The sequence below is a fragment of the Leptodactylus fuscus genome, chromosome 1 (genome assembly GCF_031893055.1).
Source record: "Leptodactylus fuscus isolate aLepFus1 chromosome 1, aLepFus1.hap2, whole genome shotgun sequence".
In the NCBI taxonomy this organism is placed as follows: Eukaryota; Metazoa; Chordata; class Amphibia; order Anura; family Leptodactylidae; genus Leptodactylus; species Leptodactylus fuscus.
In genome coordinates this window covers 80,138,870-80,162,685 of record NC_134265.1, presented here as the reverse complement: position 1 = coordinate 80,162,685, position 23,816 = coordinate 80,138,870, and the positions used below count along the sequence as shown (strand labels likewise).

Sequence of the window (23,816 nt, the reverse complement as noted above, 5' to 3'; positions counted from 1 at the left end):
GATATTGAAGCCTTGTCCTTGATTTACAGGGATCCGCCCAGGCCTTACAAACCTATCCATAATCATTTATTATACTTATCTAGCGTTGGCCAAATATACTTTATGAGATTTTGCTCTACACATTCAGCGTAATTGCTAGTATATGTCATGTGTTGGATGTAATCACCGAAATCCTTTTTTACAAGTTCCGATAGTTTTATCTATTGGTTTGTACATTGTCCTGCAGCAAGCAATATGTAGTTCAGGGAGCCTTGTCAGCTGTTCTTGGAGATAGATTGGTGTAAAATGAATCTGCTAATACAATGTAAGTCAATGAGAAGTCAATGAGTTCTGGCACTTCTCAAAACTGACTTATTACTATATTTAAAGCTCTGCACTGAAAGCTCTGACTGTAAAAGCAGCAGCATCTTTATGACATGGAATATCTACTGCCCTGTGAGATTATTTCACATTTACTTCAATGATCTGATGTTTATCCTCTTACTTCTGGCTGCTGATGGGCTGCGGGGAATTCTCTGCTCTTCTTTCATTTTTGATGCATAGAAATTAAAGAGGACATTTCACCAGCTCCACCAATTCAGGTTCTTAGCATTTGTTAATAGGCTGCGCTCCATTGATTCCAGTACAGTTGGAATTTTCTCTCTGGCCCACACGGTCTCCTTGCAACAAGTGCAGTTAGTTTTGGTGCCTGATGTGCTATTTAAGCTCTGTAATGTCAGGTGGGCAGTGTCAGGCAGGGGGCGTGACTCATAGCTCCAATCAGACGCAGCCAGTGTCAGAGCTCAGAATCCCAACCCTTACCTGCCTGACACCGCCCTACTGACAGTCCCGAGTCTAAATAGTATATTGGACACCCAAAATAGCAGCACTGATGGCTCGGGAACGGTGAGGGCTAGAGGAAAGTTCCGAACTGTGCCAAAATCAGCGGAGCAGCACAAGGGGGACGATGGAAATGGTGAAAGGTCCTCTTTAAGAGAGTTATTTTTCATCCACTGTTCAGAAACAAGGTGGCAAGAGACAGCAGGCAAGGAACATTTGTTGGCATGTTGCAAAACAAAAATGTGAGCTATCCCTGTACCCAGTAGGGGAATGGGTGATAAGAACTAAAAAGAGGATCTGAAGGGGATGTTCACTATGTCTGTTTTTTCGTACACCAGTTTTAAAGTAAAGTATATTGGAGTTAAAATGTGTTAAATTTATTAAGAGGTGCATAACACTTAATAAAGCTGGCACAACTTTGCCTGTCCACACATCATAAATTGAAACCTTTTGCTGCTATAAGCAGGTATACACTTACCACTTACACATACTCCTTACCAAGACATATAAGACTGATCCCCACAATCACAGGATTCAAGAAGGCCCTGAAGACTCACCTATTCAGGAAGGCCTACAACCTCTAATAACACTGTCACCTCACTGCCATCTGTACAGTCTCCCCCTCTCCTTCTGTCTCTACCCCCTTCCCCCATAGACTGTAAGCCCTTGCGGGCAGGGCCCTCTACCCCACTGTGCCAGTCGGTCACTGTTATTATTATACCTACCTGTATATTTTGTGTATTGTATGTAACCCCAAAATGTAAAGCACCATGAAATTAATGGTGCCATATAAATAAACTATAATAATAATAAATAATAATAATACACTTGCGCTAAAATTTGCACTAATTTCTGGTGTAAGTTACAGTAAAGGTCAGACTTTCCCACCTGGTGCCTCCATTGCTGATATATTATCTTTTTTCTTGATAATGAGCAGTTTGGTTCTATGAAGGTCTCCATTGCTCTCATCACAAAACAGAGCTCCCTTCCTGCTGTGATTGACATGGCCAGATAGTGTACATGTTCATCATAGGATGCTCTCCTGCCAATCCCTTAACTGGCTACCTGTTGCCTGTTGTTTCAAAATACTAACGCTGACATACAAAGTCATCCACAACTTGACCCCTCAATATATCTCTTCTCTGACCTAATCTCCCGCTACCTGCCCACACGTAACCTCAGATCCTCCAAAGACCTCCTACTCCGCTCTGCTCTCATCCGCTCCTCACACAACCATCTCCATGATTTCTCCAGTGCATCCTCCATACTCTGGAACTCCTTACCAAGACACATAAGACTGACCCCCACAATCACAGGCTTCAGGAAGGCCCTGAAGACTCACCTATTCAGGAAGGCCTACAATCTCCAATAACACTACTATCACCACACCACCATCTGAACAGTTTCCCCTCACACCTTGCACATTGATCCTGACTCCGACTCCACATCCCTGCTTTAAATACATGTAACCCTTCTGCAGCAGTTCCCATAACATGTTTTCCAATCTACCATTCATCCCACTGCTCTATTACAGTTTCCTCTGAGCTATTGTAGAGCCATCCTCAAATGTGTACTACCTTAGACCAAGGGTGGATAACGGATTGAGGACTGAGACCAATAAGGAGCTGAATAAGCCTTGATCAATGTAGTTGCAAAGCAAAGGACAGGCAAACATTCTGTAAAAACTGCAAAGCTGGGACAAAGCAAACTGAAGAGGCAATAATTCTGCCCACCATGTAGAAGATGACATCAAATTATGGAATATGACAGACCCCATATTAATCTTAGCACAGACTGATTAAGCGGCATTACATGATATAAGACAAGTACTGTCAGGGGGATTTTCCATATCTCTTTAGCACGTACGCTCACACGAGTTTATGTCATTTTCTGGCGCATTTCACATTTGATTTTGCCCATTCAATTATTTCATTTTGCTTCTAATCAACAGAAAATAACATTTCTCCATCGTGGATAACAGATGTGATTGCTAGTCTTAACCCTTTTGATACTGTGACATGTGATACCCTACAGAACAGCTGAGTATAGACTTTAAAACGGTATTGGCAGATTATTATAATCCAAACATTCTGCTACACTTTTTACTAAAAATTCTGTTTTAGATTATGTGTCTTATTAAGAAAATAAAGGCACAAAAATCCTCAAACCCTCCAGGAACTAATAAAAAAAACATATGCTCTAAAGTTAACTCTTTAAGCTGTAAACTATCATATTCAACAGGATGGTCCTGAGTCAAGGGGAATTGGGCCACACAGCGTATTTTACAAATAGCCGGGCATGAGAAGTTGCTGCATCCTGTCCTGCAGAGTTGACCTATGACAGAAGACACTAGGGCAGTACTAGAACATGAATATTAAGCTACATGTAATGGGAATCTACAGTAATACAGTAAAAGAATTGTGACAGCGGAGACGGGAGAAAAGTCACTGTTAGGGCGGGTTCACACCTGCGCCCGCTCTCCGCTTTGCAGGTTTCCATCTTCTGCCCGAGAAACTGGACAAGAGACGGAAACTGGCAGTCAGTTTTCAAACCCAATCATTTGAATGAGTTTGCAAAGTGACCACCCGTGAGCGTCTTGTGCCTCTCCGTGGCGAAACGGGTTTTTTTTTAAACCGGACACAAAGCCCGAAAACAGCGGAGAGGCACAAGACGCTCATGGGCGGTCACTTTGCAAACCCATTCAAGTCTCAGTCTCGGAATAACCTTTTAGGAATGTGGTCAAGAATCCTGACCAGTACTAAAAATTTCAGGAGTGATGTAGCCAAAAGTCTCTATCTCATTCATAGAGAGGTAAAATATGCGGTCTTATTTGGTGGGGTCTATAATAGTTGCTTTTCTGGTACTTGTGTCATGTAGGGAACACTGTGGTCATCTGTGGTGTTCTTTCCCTAATAATATGGCAGCTTTCCAAGGTGGAGGAGTTAAAATACATTTATTGTCAGCAGCGACTAAAAGTAACCATAGACATTCAATACATGTTTTATGCTTTATTTGACCAATAGCTATTTCTCTCAACCTCTGCTATCCCTATCACCCTTTGTATGTCTTCTGAAAAGGGAAAGGGGAGTAACCCACAGCCTGACATCTCTGGCGGGCGCTTATCTCTCTTGAGTACAATGTATCAAGTGTGTTGATATTCAACATTCCTAATGGGTTTTTTTTCCAACATAGACCGAATGACCGTAGGCCAAACATTCGTTCTACGACCAATATAGTTCAGGTGACCTTGGCACTTTGTGCCATTCATCTCACACGCGCACAGGGACAAAGGCGTTCATATCAAGAGTGTATTTTAGATACAGTGTTTACAATCTTAGAGGGTATGTAAAACCTTAAGCGACTTCTTATTTTGTCACAAATAGTTCTACTCAATTAGGTTTAGGCTATATTTGCCGTATCCACTTTAGGACAGTACAATGAAGATTTAGTGCTCAGAGCCAAGACGAAAATGTAACGCATGAGCCTATGTTATCTGTAATCTGGTACAGCAGTTGCCCTCTAAATGTACGTTACCGCTTACCTTAAACAATACCAGAACACAAGTATAGCATTCTGAAACCACAGAAGCCAACTATTACCAAATTTGGTCTCAAGAAAAGCTTCGCAATGAAAATATAAAATCGATTCCAGAATAATTACTGGAAGCGATTCATGTCAGAGCCAGCTGTGAGTGGAGACGCAAGAACACCAGGACAATTGAATTAAGACGCACCGGCCATATTAGTCTTACCCCAGGCTAGATACAATTGCACACACTCAGCCAGAAAAGAAAACAGGTCACTGTTTCAGACGCTTGGCTATCAAGGGAGAAGAAGTGCACTAGTAGAGTCATTGCTGGGTCTGCGCCAGGTCTTTGGGATTCTACAAGTGTTTTCATTTTCTTTTCTTGTAAACTCTTTTTGAAGAAAAAATAACTTATTGTTCTTACATTACTCTATATGCATAGATTTCATCAAAAGGATTACAATCCTTCTTTTATTTACTCAGTAGGGAAAGTATTTTTATGTTCAAAAGGAGCAAGGACAGAATGACATATTGTAGACTGTCGCCTCTCATTAGCAAATACTTGCACTCCCCATAAAATAATGCTTTTTTAAAAAAAATAAAAAAAAACTCTGCTCCTCTGTTATTTCTCCTGGAAATACATGAACAAATGGGTATTACCATTCCTCTTGTCATCTGGGAGTGTGCCTACACAGCCTCAAACACCAATCTTATGAATTCCTTACGTCAATGGTTTCCACTGACTGTTCTGGAACTGCAACTATCAAACCTACTTTGACAGCCATAGGCTGAGGGTTCAGCAACAGCTTGAAAGCCACAGATTGGGGACTAGTAGTTTAGATAAATGTTATTAGGGATTGTGGAGATCTGTATCCTCAATCCACATTTTGATAGCCATCCTGTGTAGGATCAGATTCATTTCAGACAAACTAGAGACATACACATGATGCCACATAGTGTATTTGCTGCAGTTTTTCATTTTATACATTTTTGCCCAAATAATCTGCAGTGCAAGCCACATAGATAACATTTTAATAAATCTCCTTGCAGTGGAGATTTTTTTATGCAAAAAATGACTCATGGTACAATTTGTTAAACGTGCAGAATAACTGCTGTAGGTTTCATCACTTTTATTATAGTTAGGTGATGTTTATAGCAAATCTAGAATAAAATCCGAATCTTTTACCCCTCCTTCACATCTGTGTTTGTTAATCTGTTCAGGGAGTCCTCATGGGGACCCCCCGAATGGAATACCAAACGCATTTGCAAGTGGTGTGCAGTGAAAGCACATGGATCCCCATAGACTATAATGGGGTCCTTGTGCTTGTTGTTTGTTGCCCGCACGAATTATTTGGACAGGAAAGTAGATTGTGAAGTACTTTCCTGTCCGCATGTTCCCTGCGGAGATCTGGAGGCAAGCACACGGACCTCATTATAGTCTATGGGGTCCATGTGCTTTCATTGCACACCGCTTGCAAATGCGTTTGATATTCCGTTTGGGGGGTCCCCATGCGGACTCCCCCAAACGGAATACAAATGAAGATGTGAACAAGGGGTTATAGACATGGATTCAAACACAAGTAGAAAAAAACAGGGCTGTGGAGTCAGTAGAGCACCAACTCCAACTCCTCTATTTTGTCTCAGCTCAACTCTGACTCCTTGGTCCATATTCCGACAGAAGCTGCAAAGCTGAACTAATTCATGTAAAAATCCAGTGAATTCTTAGAAACGTACATATGCAGCAAACAATGCATTTAATTAATTAGATTAGTTGTATAATATAGTTGCTTCATTTTGAAGCAAGAGTCAGAGTCGGTAACTTTGTACTGACCAACTCCACAGACCTGAAAAATCCAACAAATTTATGGTGGAAAAATCTGCTACGTGTGCAGGTACATTTAAGCTTCCACGGAGCCAAATTATGGCCTTCTTAGTGTAGTCTCAGTAATAAACCTACACCTGCAAAAATATTCCATGCCCTTCCTATTCATCTGTTATTTTCATTTAAGGCAATGTGAGTACAGAATAAGGACAGCATGAAATCCTAAGATCAACGCTGTATTGGGCGGACATGCTCAAGTGCATAGACACAGGCTGGAATCGTGGCCATTGTGTAATAAGAACCAACAGATCCTGATATTTATAAAAGATTCATGAAAAAAGAAGTGTCCAAATCTAGATGATGAACAGCAACTCAGTGCTACTAGTAACGTCTGGGAGAGATTTACTTGGAACATATGAGAAAAAGGTATTTGCATACAGATTGTAAAAAGTGTCGCCAACTTCATTATAAAGTACTCCGCAGCAGATTTAAAGGTCTAGGATATTCATGGGCAATTTTCCATATTCCAAGTGTTGATGACTTACATCTTCCATAATCCTCAGCCAGTGGCTGGCTGCTAACTAACAAAGTATCACATGATACTAAATTCAGCAGATCTGCTAAATTTGCTAATGCCAAAATTACAGTGAAAACAGCAGAGTGTCTATAGAGCTTGTAATGTATTATGGTTTGCTAGAATTTCTTGAACCAGGAAACCTAACACTGAATATTAAATGCTCAAGTCATCAAGTATAAATTATTTGTTGTACTACTTCCAAAATATCATAGTACTTGACACCCATACCCAGAAAGCCTGATAACTTATGGGAATGGTGTGATGGACCACCACTGAGATGCTTCACCCTGGGCAGGGACTAATGACAGGGCAGTGATGTCACTTATTAGAGAGAAGCTCAGCCAATCAGTGGAGAGCAATCACTTATAAAATATCCTTCCATTTTGGGAGCTTTAGGATATATTCATTTACACAATCTGTGAGAAACTGCAAAAATACATGACATAACCCCATACTTGCCAACTCTTTCAAAGTATCTGGGATCCTCCCAAAATAAAGGGGTAACTTCCTGGAGCCCCAGAAAGGTTGGCAAATCTCCCAGACCTCACGCAGTTCTCCTGCATCTACTAGTCTCTATGTCATATTGGCAATTTATATGACAGCCATATCACAATAAGGTGCAAGTCCAACACATCACAGAAAGTGGGCATAGCATGCCCCAAAGGGGGTGAGATCACCCTCGATAATATTTGCATAGCTTTCTCCATTCAACCAGAATACTGCATTAACCTTTTGGAGTCTCAAGATTTTATTAGCTTATCATGCCCCATCCTTTGGTCCACTTGGGATAAAGACCTCCTGACAACACCATCATACCAGTCACCAGAGTGTTGCGCAGCTTTCTCAAACTTCTAAACTAAAGATATGAAGCAAACACGTAGCTAAGGTTTTAGCAGAGTGGGAGCAAACATGTCCAACTTATGTATACCGATATTATACGGTGATTGTATAGTGGTAGATAGCAGCTCTACAGGGGGCTCTGCAGACCATTTAGGTGAATTCAGTGCAGTAACATTTAGTGACATACAAGTGGCGTCTCTAATTGTTCACATTTCCCATCTCTTCCATCTGGACCGCCATGACCACTTCTATCAATCTCTGTAACGTTTGCAGCACAGACATTAATTCTTTACCAAAGGAGACAAAAAGTGCGGTGTTTTGCAGTTCTTAGCGAACCCGTCCACACTTTGCGGAAAAATACGCACAGTGGACACGATGCGATTTCCAAAGGTGTCACAGTTTTGGAAATTGCAGTAGGTCAATTATACCTACGGAAACACTGGCGGTTTCCCTAAAGGAATAATGGAAGCAGAAAGTCTGCAGAGGAAACCTCTGTGGTAAAAACCACGATGCATTACCACCACGTTTTTTCTGTAGTGCTTTTTTGTTGCGGCCTGCTACGTGGGGCCTTAGCCTTAATAAATCCCAAGTGCCACCTTAATTAAATTAATTGCCCCCTTATATTAAGCCCCTGGTTTACCCTGACATAAATACTGCACCCCTAATGACTCCTTATATAAATGACCATCCCCTTATGTTCACAATGCCCTTAATGACCCCTTATATAAAATTATGTCCCGTAATGACCCCTTATATAAATGATGCCCCCTAATGGTCCCTTATATAAATAACCTCCCCCCCTTGTATTTATAATGCCCCTAATAGACCCCCCCTCCTTCCCGCTAGCTACACCACTGATATTAAGGGATATAATGTATCACCAGCTCCCACATTGTTGCTGTTCAGGAGTGACAACCCAGGCAGTCAGTCAGAGTTACCCAGTTATGCCACATTTAAGCCACCAGAACTAGACAACCATGGTCCTGCTAGGACTCTATGTTAATGTAAGCTTTGTTCAAACGAACCTGAACAATTCATGCCTCATGACTTCAATGGAGATGTTAGTGTGGCTGTGACCACCTAAGAACACTATCACTACTACTGCTACTACTTGAGTACAAGAGGGCATCTCAAGGACTTTCAGTTGCTTTAGGAGACATTGTTCTTCCATTGCTGGACATCTTTCATACCATGTAGACCAGGTAACTGTGATAGGTTATAGCCAGATGACTTCACCTTATAAGAGGCAAAGCACAAACCTAATAGTACTACTAAGGAGAAGCGCACACATATAAATAACCTGCACAAAGGCTATTCCACCTTCAGATAGTTCAGAGAAGGGAGAAACATGTCAGGCTCCTGTTGGGATATGACTTATGAAGGTTTTCATCCCAGTAATGATAATCTCTTTTCTGTCAGACTACACATGATAGATGTCCAGCTGAACGGCTTGTTTAAAATCCCTTTTATTCCGCAGTTCCTGGAGCAGACAGATCACCAGTCCCTGGACAAACTCGGAAAGCCTCACAAAACACATCCAGGATATCTGACAGATTGCAGGTTGAAAGGACATGGAGCAGGGGGCTACGTCATAGACTTCCTAGAGCCCTGGCCGTAGTACTGTTCTCTGTCCTATAAAGTATATATCTGATGGAAAACATACAGGGTGAGGAAACTGCAGCACAATCCAATCCCTGTGACTGGAAACAATGCAGAAGAGGATCATTTAAGTGTTAGTCCCCATAAAGTCCTTGCCCCTAGTTATTAGCAGACCACCTCGCTTGGCATTGTGCCACATGTCACTCATCTTAGTGACAGCAAGAAACAACTTGAGGCGTCATGTGATAAGGGGGAATCAGCACCTTCTGAACACAGCAGCTTTGTTCTGTCAGACGGATTACAGAGGGCGGGTGACCTTCAGTTTAGATCCCTATGCTGGTAACAATCTAGATTATCCTGTGTACCAGACAAAAGAAGTGCCACTATATAGTAAGGATACGAGCTCTGGAGTGTGCAATGGGTGAGCTAGAAGCAAGCAATACTGGGCTCCTCAAGAAAGGTCAGCACAATAGTATAATACTCTACTCATACATCTGAGGCTCAGCCATCACAGTCACATGGAGGGAATACTAGCCCAGTGCACATAATGACAAGCATGCCAAGCCATAACCATGTCACATATACAATAAACACACACATATATATATATATATATATATATATATATATATATATATATATATATATATACACACACACAATATACATATACAATATAAAACATATAGTTTATTATATGTACATAAGGCTGCTTATGGGGAAATGCCACAACCAGGGACAGACAGAGCATAGGTGCAAACTGTGCAGCTACATAGGGGCCCCAGAGGTATAGGAGCCCACCCAAAACAGCTTTCTGCTATCTGTTAGATTAGATGTAAGGGAATGACAGATGGAAAGGGACACATAAGGGGGAGCTCTAGGATGAGATATTGACGAGCAAGGGCCCCATACTCTTGCACTGGGGCCACACATACTCTTGCAGGGGCCCATACATGCTCTTGCACAGGGGCCTACACATACTTTGGCACAGGACCCCATATATTCACTTGGCCCATTATACATGTTCTTGCACAAGGACACATATATGCTCTAGCACAGGGACCCATAAATACATTTGCAGATGGGCCCATACATGTTTATGCAAAGTACATACATTCTCCAGGGGCCCATAGTATCTATGTCTGCCCTTGGCCACAATTGTTGCCACTTCATACAAGTCAATAGAAATATTGCAATAATTCATTAATAAATCTCACCAAGCCAATATAACAGGGTGTAGAGATGCAGCAGAGCTCAGTCAGATGTAGCTGTGACGAGACTGTCATTAGCACATAGGTAAAGCATACTAATCTAGAGGAGTGAAGGGATCAGCTCTGCTACATCTGCAGCCAGAGAATGAAGACAGGTTGTAAGGAGGAAGGGTCCCGCGGAGCCCCGGTCTAACCGGACAGGAGGGAGGGCTGCAGCCTGTATCACCCAAGAACAAAGCTCCGGGGCAGCGTTACCATGGATACAATCCTCCAGCATCTGCTCCCGGGTCCACACACAGGACCAGTCCCCACAGAGCCTGTCACTCAGCAGTCACCCCTGGGCTGGAGCACAGCACCTCCATACACTGTCCATGTTCTCAGCTTTCATAAGTCACCTTTGTCTCCGCAGCAAGAAGTCTCCAGGATCCGTGTGAGGAGGAGATCGTGAGCATCCAGAGCTCAGCAGCAGCAGCAGCAGCAGCAGCAGCAGCACAGAGCGGCCTCCAGGCACTGAGCAGTCAGCGGCCGGCCTCTGCCGCACACACAGGGTTAACCCTGTCAGCAAGGCACGCCCCCTCTCACTGATTGGCTGAGCACCAGAGAATGAGCCAGCGAAGACCCGACTCCTTATAGACAGTATAAGGAATAATCCAAGCACTCTTTAGGATGAGAAGAAGAAGAGGGGAGATCATCAAAAGGAGAGTCTTAGCACTAAGCTCATCAATGCTGCCTTCACCAGACTCTCTAGGTTGTGATATATAACATAAAATAAATATAGCATAACATCATATACATCATAAATATAGTATAACATCATATACTTATAGTAGAACATCATATAAATATAGTATAACATCATATACTGATAGTAGAACATCATATAAATGTAATATAACATCATATAAATATAGTAGAACATCATATACTTATAGTAGAACATCATATAAATATAGTATAACATCATATACTGATAGTAGAACATCATATAAATGTAATATAACATCATATAAATATAGTATAACATCATATACTTATAGTAGAACATCATATAAATGTAATATAACATCATATAAATATAGTAGAACATCATATACTTATAGTAGAACATCATATAAATGTAATATAACATCATATAAATATAGTAGAACATCATATACATCATATAAATAGTATAACATCATATATACGTTATATAAATATAGTAGAACATAATATACATCATATAAATGTAGTATAACATCATATACTTATAGTAGAACATCATATACATCATATAAATGTAGTATAACATCATATACTTATAGTATTACATATACATCATATATTTATAGTACGACATCAATGGATACTACAATGGATATATCAGGGACATATCTATTAGATGGTGGAAACAGTAGTAGTTCAGTCTTAGATAGTAAAGCATCATATACTTATAGTATGCAATCATATGAATCATATAAATATAGTATAACATTATATACATCATATAACTGTAGTATAACATCATATACATATAGTATAACAAACAGATGAAAAAAGCGAACAAAAAATACCGGTAGCACTCAATCTATTCATATACAGACCCCAGAGTATAATAATTGTTTATGGGTGTCCACAGTGGGACAATACTGTGTGCAGGGGCCACTATGGGGGATAATACTGTGTGGAGGAGCCACTATGGGGGATAATACTGTGTGGAGGGGCCACTATGGGGTATAATGCTGTGTGCAGGGGCCACTATGGGGGATAATACTGTGTGGAGGGGAGACTATGGGGATAATACTGTGTGGAGGGGCCACTATGGGGTATAATGCTGTGTGCAGGGGCCACTATGGGGGATAATACTGTGTGGAGGGGAGACTATGGGGATAATACTGTGTGCAGGGGCCACTATGGGGGATAATACTGTGTGGAGGGGCCACTATGGGGGATAATACTGTGTGCAGGGGCCACTATGGGGGATAATACTGTGTGCAGGGGCCACTATGGGGGATAATACTATGTGGAGGGGCCACTATGGGGGATAATACTGTGTGGAGGGGCCACCATGGGGGATAATACTGTGTGGAGGGGAGACTATGGGGATAATACTGTGTGGAGGGGCCACTATGGGGGATAATACTGTGTGGAGGGGCCACTATGGGAGATAATACTGTGTGGAGGGGCCACTATGGGGGATAATACTGTGTGCAGGGGCCACTATGGGGGATAATACTGTGTGGAGGGGCCACTATGGGGGATAATACGGTGTGGAGGGGCCACTATGGGGGATAATACTGTGTGGAGGGGAGACTATGGGGATAATACTGTGTGCAGGGGCCACTATGGGGGATAATACTGTGTGGAGGGGCCACTATGGGGGATAATACTGTGTGGAGGGGCCACTATGGGGGATAATACTGTGTGCAGGGGCCACTATGGGGGATAATACTATGTGGAGGGGCCACTATGGGGGATAATACTGTGTGGAGGGGCCACTATGGGAGATAATACTGTGTGGAGGGGCTACTATGGGGGATAATACTGTGTGGAAGGGCGACTATGGGGGATAATACTGTGTGGAGGGGCCACTAAGGGACATAATACTGTGTGCAGGGGCCACTATGGGGGATAATACTGTGTGCAGGGGCCACTATGGGGGGATAATACTGGGTGCGGGGGCCACTATGGGGGATAATACTGTGTGCAGGGGCCACTATGGGGGGATAATACTGGGTGCGGGGGCCACTATGGGGGATAATACTGTGTGCAGGAGCTACTATTTGGGATAATACTGTGTGGAGGGGCCACTATGGGGCATAATAGAGAATGCATAGGAGGGGGTCGGTCGAGGTCATCGGTCGGGGGGCCCATGTCAAAAGTTCGCCACAGGACCCCGCCATTCCTAGTTATGCCACTGTCCTTAGGGGTAGTTGATTTAAACTTTTTGTGGCTAGTTGATAAAGCCTGTTCTAGTGCTCAGAAGATGCAGGTCCTTTAACCAACTAGGATCCTTTAGGCCGGGTTCACACAGAGTATTCTGGCTCGTGATTTGATACGTAGACGCTGCGGGATCTTTTGCGGGCCGTATACGCTCCCATTGTTTTGAATGGGAGCCGATACCGTATACGTTGCGCTATTTTGCGGCGGCCGCAAAATAGCGCCACGTATACGGTACCGGCTCCCATTCAAAACAATGGGAGCGTATACGGCCCGCAAAAGATCCCACGGTGTCTACGTACCAAATCACGAGCCAGAATACTCCGTGTGAACCCGGTCTTAGACTGAGGCCCCACGTTTCGGAAACATAACTTTTTTTTTTTTTGCTGTGTTTCTTTTGAGCCAAGGCCAGGAGTGGATTGAACAGAAGGAGCAGTATAAGAACTACCTATATATTTCACTTTCCTTCTGTAGCTACTCTTGGCTTTTGCTCAGAAAACCGCAGCAAAATCTGCAACAAAAAAAGCTAAATTTCTGTAAGGTGGGACCTCAACCTTGTACTGTGTAGAGCAGGATAAATCCTAGTGCGCACAGCAGCTGAATCCTTATGTTCAGGACCAGTTATATTCTAGTGGCCGGGTGAACAAGTGTTTTAGCCCTCTAGATTGTACATATAATGTTATTTATACAGTGAGATGGCTGCCATAGAAAAAGCAAAAACTCTATATCAGAAATGCTGTTTTTCTGTCTCCTCGCCTCTTTAGGGACCGTTCACACGAGCACAGAGGGGGTGGATTATGGCGCGTAATCCACATCATAGATCGCCCCCTCATAGTGGTGGTCTATGTAGACCGCCAGGCTGCATGCTGCCGCTCACGGAAAAAAGAAGCGGGCTGCCCTTTCTTCAGGCGGATTCCGCGGCTCGACAGTCATGGCAGGTAGGTTTTGACTCGAGAGTGACGTTGTTTCCCGTGTCACTCTCGGTGCCAAAATCCGCCCCACGTGTGAACTTAGCCTTAGGGTGCATTCACACTACGTAATCACCAGCTTATATTGAACGTAAAACACGTTCAGAATCAGCGGCGTATAAAGCAGTTCCATTCATTTCTATGGGAGCCGGCATACGAGCGCTCCCCATAGAAATGAATGGGCTGCTTTTTTCACTCCGAGCAGTCCCATTGGGACTGCTCGGAGTGAAAAAAGCAGCCCATTCATTTCTATGGGGAGCGCTCGTATGCCGGCTCCCATAGAAATGAATGGAACTGCTTTATACGCCGCTTATTCTGAACGTGTTTTACGTTCAGAATAAGCTTCTGTATTACATAGTGTGAATGCACCCTTACTGTGTCCAAGCTGGACTTGGAATTGCAGCTCAGCCTCTTGAATAGGAATGAACTGTAATCAGTCCATGTGATTAATGTGATGACCGGTGTCATACTGCCGATATGTGAGTTGGGGCCCAGTGTCATACCGCCAATATGTGAGGGGGGGGGGAAGCTTGGTGTCATATCGCTGATATGTAATTTGGGGCCCGGTGTCATATCGCCGATATATGTTGGGGGACCCAGTGTCTTACTGCCAATATGTGAGGGGGAGGCCCGGTGTCATATCGCCGATATGTGTGTGGGGGCTGATGTCATACTGTCGATATGTGATTTGAGGCCCGGTGTCATATCGCCGATATGTGAGAGGGGGGGCCCGGTGTCATACCGCCGATATGTGAGGGGGGCTTGGTGTCATACTGCTGATATGTAAGTTGTGGCCCAGTGTCATATCGCCGATATATGTTGGGGGGCCCGGTGTCATACCGCCAATACGTCAGGAACCCGGTGTCATATCGCTGCTATAATATTGATGACCTATCCACACCCTGCCTTATTTCCAGAAAGTGCTAATAGTGGTGTAAAAGAGGCTATTTGCAAATAAAAAACAGTTTGCGACTTTTTTGTTTTGCCATTAGCACAAAGGGTTGATGAATTTCCCAGAGTGTATTCAAAGCAAGAAAAAAAAAGTAGAGTGAAGACACACACTGACGTGGGCCAAACTGTGGTGACCAGATTATTGGGGGGGAAGGGGGGGGGGGGCATCTCCAATACGGCCGGTCTAGTGGGGTGTTCATGGTATCTTTTAGTTAGTACCTACCAAAAGTGCTCCAAGGAAGGACAACCAATGAACCAGCAACGGGGTCATGCGAGACTAAAGCTCATCAATGGATGGGAGGAGTGAAGGCTCGCCCGCCTGGTCTGACCGCAGATAAAACCCCCTGGAGCACAAGCTGCTGTAACGTGTCTGTCGGCTGGGCTGCATTCACACCATGTTGCCTGTATCAGTTAAACACAACTGTGGCAGTTTTCTGGCATACAAGGCATAAAAATAGCAACCATGTTAAAAGGCAATTTGCGCAAAAAAATATTTTTTTAATTTGGTCCCGCACTGCCCGTGCCACTTTTCCAAGGAGGCCCATCAGATTTACCATCATTTACACCCGAAATGTATTCACCACCGCCTATATACAGTGAACAGAGCTGCAGTTTTAACCACCACCTATATACAGTCTACAGAGCTATAGTATTAACCACCGCCTATATATATATATATATATATATATATATATATATATATATATATATAGTGTACAGAGCTGTAGTATTCTACCCCGCTTATATACAGTGAACAGAGCTGTAGTATTAACCACCGCCTATATACAGTCTACATGGCCTTCTAGGTTCTAGCACTGGAGACTGTCTGGAAGCGCTGAGTGTTGGGCCCCACTGATCCAATATTGGTGACCCTATCCTAAGGGGGTATCCATCAGCCCAGAAAACCTGTTCGATGAAAGTTTTTTATAGACTACAGAGAAAATGAAAACAGGACAATGAATATTTTAGTTAAAAATCGATTTTAATTTCATATTTAGTATCAAAAAGGTATTCATTGAAATACAAAGAAAACATTATATTGGTACAAAATATAGAAAACCCGGTGCAGGAGGCATACAAATAAAGATCACATATAAAAACCCATAATGTACAGCATAATTTAAGGTAAAAAAAATTAAAACCTACAAAAGAAAGACCGAGGAGGAAGGGAAGACCCAAATAAACAAGGAATGCCTGAACCCCCCTATCATGCTCACACACAGTCTGAACCCACCTATCATGTTCACAGAGCCTGAACCCCCCTATCATGCTCACACACCGCCTGAACCCCCCTATAACCCCACTATCACGCTCACATACAGCCTGAACCCCCCTTCCCTACATATGCTGTCTCTTCCCGGTTGCGTCTAGAATGGAGTTGCTCCTGGTAGGTTCTTCGTCCAGCAACTCCAATCTAGTCACCTCACTAGTGAACGGTCTAGAATGGAGTTGCTGTAGGTAGGACCTACCAGGAGCAACTCCAATCTAGACAATTCACTAGTGAGGTGACTAGATTGGAGTTGCTGGACGGAAGACCTGCTAGAACCAACTCCAATGTAGACTGTTCAGTACTGAAGTGACTAGAATGGAGTTGCTTAGAGGAGCTGCCGCCAGAATCTCCAATCCAGTCACCTCACTACAGGAGCAGCTAGAGTGGAGTGTCTATAGGGAGGATCCATAACTGGCCAAGAGAGACACTGTACATGTATATGATTATCAATAAAAAATATATGAAAACCACATTCCTGGACATATATACATATGGCACTGATATATATATATATATATATATATATATATATATATATATATATATATATGTGTATATATATATAAAATTACATATATATATATATATATATATATATATATATATATATAGATATACCTATATATATAGTTTATTTATAAATATATATTTGCCATATGATCTGAACAGGGCGGTGACACCGCAACCTTACGTGTTTATTATAACTTGCGCCACTTTCTTGTTGTAAGTGATAATGGAAATACATGGCAATTAATAACTGATATAGAGCTGTAGTCTGACGTATCGCTGCGCGCATGATTTATCAGTATATAGTTACTGCAGGTAATCTCATGATGGTCTGGGTATATTCTGCAATTGCTATAGGCAGGTCCTACTTACAGCAATTCCATTCTAGCTGTCTCACTACAGAACTGACTAGAATGGAGTTGCTGCAGGTAGGTTCATGGTCTCGCTATTTTCTGTAGTTGCTGCAGGTAGGTTCATGGTCTGGGTATATTCTCTATAGGTTATTCAGTATAGGACCTATATCTTATGATAAACTCTGCCCATATTAATTAAACAAACATACATTAAAAAAATATATATATTTTATTGAAATAAAATCATTCGCACAATCCTCATTATCCATTTAAATATATATATATACACAAAAAAAAAATATACACCTCTACTAGTTACCAACGTAGTCTATCAACCCCCTCCCTTCCACCAACTTACCTGTCCTGGTCTAGCATTACCTTTCATGGAATAAACCAGCCACTGTCGTCTCATGTGATGGGGTTGCTAGAGTAGGACCTTTCACCTCCTGGGGCACATGCCATGTAATACACCGCTAGAAAGCAGACAGTGCGCTGAATACAGCGCACTATCAGCTTTCCCTTTCTGTGTCCCGGTGAAGAGCTATCGGTGCCAATACCGTAACTCTTCACTGTCAGAAGGGCGTTTCTTACTGTCATTCAGGAACGCCCTTCTTCACAGTAGCATCTATTGCGCTGTACTGTGAGAGCGGGGGGGAGCATTGCTTACTGCCCAGCGATGATGTCTACAGACGAGTACTATCAGGAGGGTAGGAAGCGTTCCTCACCGCTCTCACAGTACAGCGCTATAGATGCTACTTTGAGGAAGGGCGTCCCTGACTGACTGTCAGAAATGCCCTTCTGACAGTGAAGAGCTACGGTACCGGCACCGATAGCTCTTCACCGGGACACAGAACGTGAATTCAGTGCACTGTTGGCTTTCTAGCGGTGTATTACACCGCATGTGCTCCAGGAGGTGAAAGGTCCTCTTTAAATCTGTCAGGTGACCTGAATGATGAAAAGCCAGATCGCTAAAACATTAGTCACTCATGGACACCAGTGGACTACATTGACTTAATGGGGTCAGCCGTTTCCTTACTGAAAGGGGCAGAGAGAACAATCCTCCGTGCCGGACTTTTCTCCCTGCCGATTTTTTATTTAATGGAGAACCACAAAGTCAATACCCCTGGAATCCCACGTAGACGCATGCAGCAAGCCCCCCCCCCCCCCAGGAACCCTGCCCACCATTACATGCAAGCAGGACCCCAGGGACACTTGCTCCCCCTTTAGATGCCAGCAGCACCCCAAGGACCCCGCCCCCGTAGATACCCAAGCACACTAAGGATGCATGCCTACATAATTAGATGTCGATGGCACCCCAGGGTCTCCACCCCTTTTAGTTGCCAGAAGCATGTCAGGGACACCTTCCCCTATCCATGCCAACAGCATTCACCTTGGATGCTAATAGCACCCCAAGGACCTCCCTCTTTATGCCAGCAGCACCTCGAGGACCCCTACCTCTCTTCAGATGCCAGCAGCATCCCAAGGACCCCTGCCCACTTACAGTCCTATGAAAAAGTTTGGGCACCCCTATTAATCTTAATCATTTTTAGTTCTAAATATTTTGGTGTTTATAACAGCCATTTCAGTTTGATATATCTAATAACTGATGGACACAGTAATATTTCAGGATTGAAATGAGGTTTATTGTACTAACAGAAAATGTGCAATATGCATTAAACCAAAATTTGACCTCCTTTTGCAAAGATAACAGCCTCTAGTCGCTTCCTGTAGCTTTTAATCAGTTCCTGGATCCTGGATAAAGGTAGTTTGGACAAACAATTCAAGTTCAGTTAAGTTAGATGGTGGCCGAGCATGGACAGCCCGCTTCAAATCATCCCACAGATGTTCAATGATATTCAGGTCTGGGGACTGGGATGGCCATTCCAGAACATTGTAATTGTTCCTCTGCATGAATGCCTGAGTTGATTTGGAGCAGTGTTTTGGATCATTGTCTTGCTGAAATATCCATCCCCGGCGTAACTTCAACTTCGTCACTGATTCTTGAACATTATTCTCAAGAATCTGCTGATACTGAGTGGAATCCATGCGACCCTCAACTTTAACAAGATTCCCGATGCCGGCATTGGCCACACAGCCCCAAAGCATGATGGAACCTCCACCAAATTTTACAGTGGGTAGCATGTGTTTTTCTTGGAATGCTGTTTCTTTTTGGACGCCATGCATAACGCCTTTTTTTATAACCAAACAACTCAATTTTTGTTTCCAAAATGAAGCTGCCTTGTCCAAATGTGCTTTTTCATACCTCAGGCAACTCTATTTGTGGCGTACGTGCAGAAACGGCTTCTTTCTCATCACTCTCCCATACAGCTTCTATTTGTGCAAAATGCGCTGTATAGTTGACCGATGCACAGTGACACCATCTGCAGCAAGATGATGCTGCAGCTCTTTGGAGGTGGTCTGTGGATTGTCCTTGACTGTTCTCACCATTCTTCTTCTCTGCCTTTCTGATATTTTTCTTGGCCTGCCACTTCTGGGCTTAACAAGAACTGTCCCTGTGGTCTTCCATTTCCTTACTATGTTCCTCACAGTGGAAACTGACAGGTTAAATCTCTGAGACAACGTTTTGTATCCTTCCCCTGAACAACTATGTTGAACAATCTTTGTTTTCAGATCATTTGAGAGTTGTTTTGAGTAGCCCATGATGCCACTCTTCAGAGGAGATTCAAATAGGAGAACAACTTGCAATTGGCCACCTTAAATACCTTTTCTTATGATTGGATACATCTGGCTATGAAGTTCAAAGCTCAGTGAGGTTACAAAACCAATTTTATGCTTCAGTAAGTCAGTAAAAAGTAGTTAGGGGAATTCAAATCAATAAAATGATAAGGGTGCCCATACTTTTGCACCGGTCAAATTTTGGTTTAATGCATATTGCACATTTTCTGTTAGTACAATAAACCTCATTTCAATCCTGAAATATTACTGTGTCCACCAGTTATTAGATATATCAAACTGAAATGGCTGTTGCAAACACCAAAATATTTAGAACAAAAAATGATTAAGATTAATAGGGGTGCCCAAACTTTTTCATAGGACTGTAGATGCTAGCAACATCCAAAGGACTCATGCACTCCTTCCAGTGCCAACTGCAACCCTACCCCCCCCCTCTTTAGATGCCAGCAGCACCAGTAAAGAACCCTGCCCCCCTTTAGAAGCACACCAAAGATCCCAGTCCTTCTCTTTTAGATGTCAGCAGCACCCCAAAGGCCCCTGCCCCTTCTTAGATGCCAGTAGTACCCCAAAGACCCCCTCCCCCTATTAGATGTACCTCACAGACCCACTGCCAGGGGTGTAACAATCGTGACCTGGCCCAGTGAGACACAGGGCCAGCAGCCAGCTGGAGATAGTCGGGGTCCAGTACCACTATGTGACAGCAGTCGGGGAAAGCCTGGTAGCCTGGTTCCCCGGCCACTATATTGTAAATGAAAAGGGGCACCGGCATATTGCCAGGCCCTTTTTCAATAGATACTAGCTCAGGAAAGGTGACTTAAAATTATAAATAGATATACTCACCTCTCTGCGTCTTCCATCATGTGACCGAGGCCTGGGATTAGGCCCCAGCAGTCAGATGGAGCGCAGCGGCGTAATGACATCAGTGTCCCCCCACGTGACTGCTGAGGACCAATCACAGGCCTCAACAGAGACGTCAGGAAGATGCTGAAGACAGCCGGAGCCAGGATGCCCAGGAAAGGCGAGTATTAGTGTTTGTTATTTTTATGGCCTCCAATTATTACACTCTGGGGTCTGAGGAGACCACAGTGTAGAATAATATCACCGGAGGGGGGCTGTTGGGAGCGTATAATACTGGGGGAGGGGGGGGGAGAAGCACTGCTGGAGATATAATACTGTATATGGGGGGGGGGCACTGCTAGAGAAATAATTCTGTGTGTGGGGGTGGTGGCACTGCTGGACATGTCATACTGTATATGGGAGGACACTGCTGGGCCTGTAATACTGTGTGTGGGGGAACTGCTGGGCATGTAATACTGAGTGGGGGACACTGCTGGGTATGTAATTCTGTGTGTGGGGGACACTGCTGGGTATGTAATACTGTGTGGGGGGAACACTGCTGGGCATGTAATATACTGTGTGGGGGGAACACTGCTGGGCATGTAATACTGTGTGGGAGGGACACTGCTAGATATGTAATACTGAGTATGTGTGGGGACACTGCTGGGCATATAATACTGAGTGGGGGGACACTGCTGGGCATATAATACTGAGTGGGGGGACACTGCTGGGCATATAATACTGAGTGGGGGACACTGCTGGGCATATAATACTGAGTGGGGAACACTGCTGGGCATATAATACTGAGTGGGGGACACTGCTGGGCATGTAATACTGAGTGGGAGGACACTACTGGGCATGTAATACTGTGTGTGTGTGTGTGGGGACACTGCTGGGCATATAATACTGAGTGGGGGACACTGCTGGGCATATAATACTGAGTGGGGGGACACTGCTGGGCATATAATACTGAGTGGGGGACACTGCTGGGCATGTAATACTGTGTGTGTGTGTGTGGGGACACTGCTGGGCATGTAATACTGAGTGGGGGACACTGCTGGGTATGTAATACTGAGTGTGTGTGTGTGGGGACACTGCTGGGCATGTAATACTGAGTGGGGGACACTGCTGGGCATATAATACTGAGTGGGGGACACTGCTGGGCATGTAATACTGAGTGGGGGACACTACTGGGCATGTAATACTGTGTGTGTGTGTGTGTGTGGGGACACTGCTGGGCATGTAATACTGAGTGGGGGACACTGCTGGGTATGTAATACTGAGTGTGTGTGTGTGGGGACACTGCTGGGCATGTAATACTGAGTGGGGGACACTGCTGGGCATATAATACTGAGTGGGGGACACTGCTGGGCATATAATACTGAGTGGGGGACACTGCTGGGCATATAATACTGTATGTGTGCTGGGGGACACTGCTGGGCATGAAATATTGGGCACGCCACTGCCTCCCCCCTTAGATGCAGCAGTACCCCCAAAGATCTCCTGCGCCCCCTTAAATGCCAGAAACACCCAAAGGACCCTGTCTCCCTCCATGCCAACGACTCCTATACCACCATCAATCCAATCCTCCAGACCCTCCGGGATACAGTCCCATATAAAATATCACTCTCTTTTCAGCCTCATTCAACATGCAGTCCCATGTAAGTAAATCACTGCCCCCTTAGCCTCATCCAACGTGCAGTCCCATGTAACTACATCACTCTCTCCAATCAGCCTCATCGAACGTGCAGTCCCATGTAACATCACTTTCTCCCCTCAGCCTCATCCAACGTGCAGTCCCATGTAACTACATCACTCTCTCCCCTCAGCCTCATCCAACGTGCAGTCCCATGTAACTACATCATTCTCTTCCCTCAGCCTCATCCAACGTGCAGTCCCATGTAACTACATCACTCTCTCCCCTCAGCCTCACCCAACGTGCAGTCCCATGTAACTACATCACTCTCTCCCCTCAGCCTCATCCAGCGTGCAGTCCCATGTAACTACATCACTCTCTCCCCTCAGCCTCATCCAACGTGCAGTCCCATGTAACTACATCACTCTCTTCCCTCAGCCTCATCCAACGTGCAGTCCCATGTAACTACATCACTCTCAGCCTCATCCAACGTGCAGTCCCATGTAACTACATCACTCTCATCCCTCAGCCTCATCCAACGTGCAGTCCCATGTAACTACATCACTCTCTCCCCTCAGCCTCATCCAACGTGCAGTCCCATGTAACTACATCACTCTCTCCCCTCAGCCTCATCCAACGTGCAGTCCCATGTAACTACATCACTCTCTTCCCTCAGCCTCATCCAACGTGCAGTCCCATGTAACTACATCACTCTCTCCCCTCAGCCTCATCCAACGTGCAGTCCCATGTAACTACATCACTCTCTCCCCTCAGCCTCATCCAACGTGCAGTCCCATGTAACTACATCACTCTCTCCCCTCAGCCTCATCCAACGTGCAGTCCCATGCAACTAAATCACTTGCTTCCCTCAGCCTCATCGAACATGCAGTCCTATGTAACAACATCACTCTCTCCTCAGCCTCATCCAACAAGCAGTCCCATGTAATTACATCACTCCTTACCTCAGCCTCATCCAAAGTGCAGTCCCATGTAACTACATCACTCTCTCCTCAGCCTCATCCAACATGCCGTCTCATGTAAAACAAACCTGTCTCTCCCCTTTCATCCTCTATTACCACAAGACACCTCACTGCTTTCCGTAGTCCATCTCCATGTGCTCGGCTGCGGCTTCCTCTATACAGCACAGAGCTGTAAAGGTCGAAACTCCGCCCTCCTCTGAGAGGCCACGCCCCTGTCACGACCGTCTCTTCCCTCCATCTTCCCTTCCTTCCAGTCTCCATTCACTGCTGCTTCCTTTTCCAGGGTAACTCGGCACTGTCTTGAATAG

At 44.2% G+C, this 23,816-nt stretch overlaps 1 protein-coding gene across 1 annotated transcript in view; it reads right to left on the bottom strand.

Annotated features, from left to right (window-relative positions):
• Positions 1-10,876, bottom strand: part of SNCAIP (synuclein alpha interacting protein) — a 184,226-nt gene extending 173,350 nt beyond the window's left edge. The window contains exon 1 of the mRNA XM_075272296.1: positions 10,400-10,876. The gene's annotated coding sequence lies outside the window, so the exon portion shown is untranslated. The remainder of the gene's footprint in view (positions 1-10,399) is intronic.
• Between the last annotated feature and the right edge of the window lie 12,940 nt (positions 10,877-23,816).